The sequence below is a fragment of the Lipotes vexillifer genome, unplaced genomic scaffold (genome assembly GCF_000442215.2).
Source record: "Lipotes vexillifer unplaced genomic scaffold, Lipotes_vexillifer_v1.1 scaffold1016, whole genome shotgun sequence".
Classification (NCBI taxonomy): domain Eukaryota; kingdom Metazoa; phylum Chordata; class Mammalia; order Artiodactyla; family Lipotidae; genus Lipotes; species Lipotes vexillifer.
Genome location: NW_006769290.1, coordinates 249322 through 255321, shown reverse-complemented (window position 1 = coordinate 255321; position 6000 = coordinate 249322). Strand labels below are relative to the sequence as shown.

At 34.6% G+C, this 6000-nt stretch overlaps 1 protein-coding gene across 1 annotated transcript in view; it reads left to right on the top strand.

Annotated features, from left to right (window-relative positions):
* The window catches only part of IMPG2 (interphotoreceptor matrix proteoglycan 2), a 70116-nt gene that overhangs the window by 8289 nt on the left and 55827 nt on the right, over positions 1–6000 (top strand). The window lies entirely within an intron of this gene.

Genomic DNA, 6000 nt, shown 5'->3' with positions numbered 1-6000 from the left:
GCCTTGCTGCTGAACCTTTGTTGAAATTCAGTCTTTGGTATATGATGGGTCTATTACTTCACTTTTCATTCTTTTACATAGATCTCTTTGTCTGTTTTTATGCCAGTACCTAACTGTCTTGATTACTGTAAGCTTTATAATAAGTCTTTGAATAAGATAGTGCAAGTCCTTCAACTTTGTTCTTTTTTAAATTTGTTTGGTTATGCTAGGTCCTTTGTCTTCCATATAAATATTATAATCATCTTGCCAATTTTTACACAAGAGGCTACTGGGATTTTGATTGGGATTGTGTTGAATTTATTGATCAATTTGCAAAGAATTATAATCTTAACAATATTGACTCTTCTGATCTGTGGATATATCCCTCCATTTATTTAGATCTCTGTCAGTTTCTCTCAACAGTGTTTTGTAATTTTCAGTGTATAGATCTTACACATCTTTTTATCAGATTTATTTCACTTTTTTCATGCTATTGTTAACACTGTTTTAAAAAAATTTGGTCTCTGATCGTTCCTTGCTAGCATATAGACATACAACTGATTTATGTGTATTGATCTTTATTATGTAACTTTATTAGGATCACTTATTAGTTCTAGTAGCTTCTTAATATACTCCTTAAGGTTTTCTACATGGGTGATTATTTCATCTGCAAATAAAGATATAGTTTTACTTCTTATCTTCCAATTTGTATGCCTTTTATTTCTTTTTCTTGCCTTATTGCACCAAATTAACTGTTCCTCATGCTTTGGGCTCCACGATTCTGAAGGGAAATTATTATTACCCTAAAAAAAGGACTTGGCTCCATTCTAGATTTCTGTGTACTAGATAAGATGCACAGCCTGAGTCCTAGTAACAGGATTAAAGACAGATTAAATGCCGGCATTTCCTTCTTCAGAATATTGTCATTACATTTACCCTTCCTCCACCTGTTTCCAGGACAAGTTTCTCTGCCAGAAGAGAGGCTTTTGTAGATTAGTTATCTTCTCAAAAATAGAAAGTTATCTCCAGTGGTAACTAAAGGCTACATGAAAATCATTTGACAAGGATAGGACTTCTGAACAAATAGGCCAAATAGTGAAGTATGTGGCGTTTGTCTGTGGTGGAGTTTTGCCCTCCTTAGTACCTCTTTCCTTGAAACAGTGCTGATTTTGCTGTTGTCTGTACAGCCTGTACTGTCCTATCTAGGTTTCCCCTCTCTGAGCAGCATGACTACTCGAGACTACCCCCCAATTCTCCTCCTGTATCAGAATGTAAGTGTTTTGAATTCTATTATTCTCAATTGGAAAACCATTGGATAAATTAAGGATGTGCAGTTCATCCTTGAACAACATGGGTTTGAAATGTGAGGGTCCCCTTCTACTCACATTTTTTTTTCAGTAAATACATACTGCAGTGTTATATGATCCAGGGTTGGTTAAATATGTGGATGTGCAACCGTGGATAAGGAGGGCTAACTGTAAAGTTATATGTGAATTGACTGCAGAGGGTCTGTGCCCCTAACTGCCACATTATTCAAAGGTCAACTGTATTACCTTTCTGGAGGGAATTGCATTTTTTATAGTTTTACTGAGATATAATTAACATACCAATTAATTCATTTAATGTATAGAATTCAATGGTTTTCCAGTATATTCACAGAAACTAGTAACTATCATCACACTCAGTTTAAGAACATTTCATCACTTCAAAAAAAACCCTCACCCTTTAGATATCACTTTCTTACCACTCTGTCTCCCCTTCCCCTCCCCCCAGGACTAAGCAACCACTAATCTACTTTCTGTCTCTATAGAATTGCCTATTCTGGATTTGTCATATCAATGAGATAATATAATATATGGTCTTTTGTGACTGACTTCTTTTACTTAGCATAATGTTTTCAAGGTTCATCCATGTTGTAGCATGTATGAGTAGTTTATTTTTTGTGGCCGAATAATAACATTCTATTGTATGGTTTTGGTTTATCCATTTGTCAGCTGATGGATATTTGGGTTGTTTTCATTTCTCTTGGGTGTATATCTAAGAGTAGAATTTCTGAGTCATACGTTTAACTGCATGAGGAATTTCCAGATTGTTTTCCAAAATAGATGTACCGTGCCCACCAGCAGTGTATGAAGGTTCTGATTTCTCCACATCTTTGCCAGCACTATAATTTCCTTAAAAAAAAGAAAAAAATTACAACCATCCTAATGGGTGTGAAGTGGCATCTTGTGGTTTTGATTTGCATTTGTTTAATGACCAATAATGTTGAGCATCCTTTTATATGTTTCTTGGATTTGAATATCTTCTTTCAAAGAATGTCTTTAAATCCTTTGCCTTTTAAAAATTTGGGTTATTTATCTTGTTTTCATTGAGTCGTAAGCAATCTTTATATATTCTCGATACAAGACCCTTATCAGACAAATGATTTGAAAGTATTTTCGTTTTCTTGATGGTGTCTTTCACAAAAGACAAAAGATCTTTTTTTCACCATGCACAAAAGGTTTTGATTTTGATGAAGTCCATTTTATCTATTTGTTATTCTTTTGCAAAACTGTTTATGCTCTTCTGGGTCCCTTGCAATTTCATATGAATTTTAGAATTAGCTTGTTAATTTCTGTAAAGAAACCAGGGTTCTGATAGGATTGCACTGAGTCTGCAGATCATTTTGAAGATACAGTTGGCCCTCTGTATCTGTGGGTTCTGCAACCACAGATTCAACCAGCTGTGGATTTAGGATTGCCGTGTACACACTGCTATATTTAAAATGGGTAACCAACAAAGACCCACTGTATAACACAGGGAACTGTGCTCAATATTATATAACAACCTAAATGGGAAAAGAATTTGAAAAAGAATAGATACATGTATATGTATAACAGAATCACTTTGCTGTACCTGAAACCAACACAACATTGTTAATCAATTATACTCCAATATAAAAAAGTTTAAAAACAAACAAAAAACAAACAAAAAAACACTTGAAAAAAAATTCCAGAAAGTTCCAAAAAGTAGAACTTGATTTTGCCGTGTGCTGGCAACTATTTACATAGCATTTACATTGTATTAGGTATTATAAGTAATCTAGAGGTGATTTAAAATATATGGGGGTGTGTGCATAGGTTACATTCAAATACTACACCATTTTATATAAGGGAATTGAGTATCTGAGGGTTTTGGTATCTGCAGGGGTTGGGGGTTTAACAGTTAAATCTTCCAATTCACGAACATGGAAAATTTTTCCATTTATGTTGTCTTTAATTTTTTTTCAACAGTGTTTCTTGGTTTTCAGAGTATAAGTTTTGTACTTTGTTAAATTTATTCCTAAGTATTTTATTATTTTTGATGCTTTTGTAAATGGAATTGTTTTCTTAGGTTCATTTTTTGTTTGTTCATTGCTAGTGTATAGACATACAACTGATTTATATGTATTGATCTTGTATCCTGACACCTTGCTAAACTTATTAGTTCTGTAAGTTTTTAAGTGGATTTCTTAGGAGATTTTTTCAGGAAATGACATCTCTCAAAGCATAATTTGTAGGAGGCAGCTTATGCTATTCTTCTGTGAATTCATGAGAGATGCCAAGAGAAGGCCTGCTATGAAACCTGGTATGATTTCTACACTGCTGGATGTGCCAGCTGCATTTTTCCTCACACAATAATGTTTTTCTAAGATTTTATAAAAATATTTTAAACATACAAAGTAGTTGAAAGAATAGTTTAGTGAACACCATAGTCTTACCACCTAGCTCTACAGTTAACATTTTATATTTGATTTATCACATATCTATCTATCCAACCATCCTATTTCTTAGATGTATTTCATAAATTAAAGATATCATTTCATTTCCCTGTAGAACTTCAGCATGAATATCATTAACTAGAGCGTAATATTTGTTTACTTTTCTGAAGGTGGAATTTACATAGAGTGAAATGCATAAATCTAAAGAATACCATTTGATGAGTTTTGACTAATGCACACATTGGTGTAATCCAAACCTCTCTTAAATTTGGGGATAGTGCCACCACAGAAAGTTCCCTTATTCCCCTTCCAAGACAGTCCTCCCTTCTCAACCCCAACTACCAGGTGACCACTCTTCTAATTTTTTTAAACCATAGCTTAGTTTCACCTATCTAGGACTTTATATAAGTAGAATAGTATGAACTCTTTTGTGTAAGGCTTCTTTGACTCAGCCTTTTGAGATTCATTCATGTTTTTGCATGAATTAGTAATTTGTTCCTTTTGATTCCATTATGTGACCGTATGTTTGTTTATTTTCCTGTTGATGGATACCTGGTTGTTTTCTTTTTTAAGTTATTATGAATAAAGCTGCTCTAGCATTGAACATAAGTCTTTCTGTGGATATATGCTTACGTCTCGCTTGAAGGAATACCTAGGAAGGGGGTTACTGGGTCATAGGTTTGGTGTATATTTAGTTATATAAGAAACTACCAGTACTTTTTCCAAAGTGGTTGTACTGTTTTTCATTCTTGCCAAAAATGAGGGTTGTGTTTGTTCCACATTCTCGCCAAAATTTGATATTGTCAATGTAAAAAATTTTAGCCTCTCTGGTTCATGTGTGGGTGGTTCAATTTCCATTTCTGTGAAGAATGAATGACAGAGCACTTTTTCACATACTCGTTGACTCTTTGTATCTCGTCCTTTGTAAAGTGTCTGCTTCAGTCTCTTTACATATTTTAAAAATTGGATTGTTTGCCTTTTTGTTAGGGAGTTGTAGAAATCCTTTAAATATCCTAAATACCAGTTCTTTATCAGATATATGTATTTTGAATATTTTCTGCCAGAGGTATGGCTTACCTATTCATTTTTATTAATAGCATCTTTGTTGAGCAGAAGTTTTTAGTTTTGATGAATTCTAATATCAGTTTTTTGTTTTTTCTTCTATAGTTGTTGCTTTCTGAGTCCTGTCTATGAAATCTTTGTTTATCTTCAGGTCATGTATGTATTCTTCTGTGTTTTCTTTTAGGACCTTCAAAGTATTAGCTTTCATATTTCAAATTATTTTATTATGTATATTGTGAAGACGTTATTGAGATTTTTTCTCATAGATATATAGTTATTTGGTCTCACAGTACTCTTTTTTTTTTTTTTGCGGTACGCGGGCCTCTCACTGTTGTGGCCTCTCCCGTTGCGGAGCACAGGCTGCGGACACGCAGGCTCAGCAGCCATGGCTCACGGGCCTAGCCGCTCCGTGGCATGTGGGATCTTCCCGGACCGGGGCACGAACCTGTGTCCCCTGCATCGGCAGGCGGACTCTCAACCACTGCACCACCAGGGAAACCCTCACAGTACCTTTAATACTTTCTTTGAATCACCTCATTTCATAACCAGATCTTATAGATACTCGCTTTTTGTTTGTTTTTACCAACCCAGACTTTCATCTTTGCATTGTCTTCTGGTATGTACTAAGCTGTCATTTGGAAGTTTAAAGAGGAAGAAAGGAAGAACTTGAATCTACAAGTGGTCACCTCTGCCTCAGTCTGTCTCTGTTGGAGTCTTCTGTATGCTGTAGGATCAAAAGTTCTAAAGAACAGGATTAAGGATGTAGTTAGTTCACTGAAAAAGAAACTTAAGTTTGCAACCAAAGGTTCATTCAATTTAACCCTGAAAAATCAGTTGATAGAGAAACTTTCAATATTCATATATTTTAATCTCTGTTAAAGCCTAAGAGGTTTTTTTAGTCTGAGACTCTTCTTCCATCAAGTAACTGTTGGGCAACCAGAATCCAATATGATAATAACATTTAATATTCATGTAGCACTATGTAGTTTATAAAATACTCTCACAGATAAATTAAGTAAAGCAGTTATTATTCATCTCATTAAAAAAGAGAGATGAGTACATTGAAATGTTGACTGGCTAGGTCAGTTACTCTCGGTAATCAAGCTAGTACACAGTGAGCCTAGGGCTAGAATTGAGATCCTTCTGACTCAGTGAGTTCAGGGCCTCTATCTTGATATGCTGGTGGATTAGCATTCAGTCCTCTTGAGATGAAAAATGAT